The 828-nt window shown below is 47.8% G+C and overlaps 1 protein-coding gene across 1 annotated transcript in view; it reads left to right on the forward strand.

Annotated features, from left to right (window-relative positions):
• Positions 1 to 828, forward strand: part of LOC111149258 (leucine rich repeat LGI family member 2) — a 28,223-nt gene that overhangs the window by 19,408 nt on the left and 7,987 nt on the right. The gene's annotated exons all lie outside the window — the stretch shown is intronic.

The raw sequence follows: 828 nt of genomic DNA on the forward strand, positions 1-828 counted from the left end.
GCACACACACACAGGCACACATCCATGAATGTACACACACAGAGACACACATCCATGATGCACACATACACAGACACACATCCATGCACACACATAGGCACACGTCCATGCATATACACACATAGACACATGCATGCAAGCACACACAGGCACACATCCATGAATGTACAATACATAGACACACATCCATGCACATACACACAGAGACACATGCATGCAAGCACACACAGGCACACATCCATGAATGTACAATACACAGACACACATCCATGCACATACACACAGAGACACATGCATGCAAGCACACACAGGCACACATCCATCCATGCACGCATGCACAGGCACACATCCATGCACACACACACGTATGCATGCACACAGAGACACACATCCAAGTATGTATGCACACATAGACACACGTCCATGCACGCACACACAGGCACACATTCATGCATGCACACATAGACACACGTTCATGCACATACACATATGCGCACATCCATGCATGTACACACACATAGACATATGTCTGTGCATATATGCACACAGAGACACACATCCATGCATGCACACACAGACACATGTCCATGCAAGCACACAAGGCACACATGTACACACATGTATGCATGCACGCAGAGACACACATCCAAGCATGTACGCACATATAGACACACGTCCATGCATGCACACACAGAGACACACGTCCATGCATGCACACACAGACACACGTCCATGCATGCACACACAGACACATGTCCATGCAAGCACACAAGGCACACATGTACACACATGTATGCATGCACGCAGAGACACACATCCAAGCATGTA

Source organism: Enhydra lutris, unplaced genomic scaffold (assembly GCF_002288905.1).
Source record: "Enhydra lutris kenyoni isolate GAN:26980312 unplaced genomic scaffold, ASM228890v2 scaffoldscaffold21, whole genome shotgun sequence".
NCBI lineage: Eukaryota > Metazoa > Chordata > Mammalia > Carnivora > Mustelidae > Enhydra > Enhydra lutris.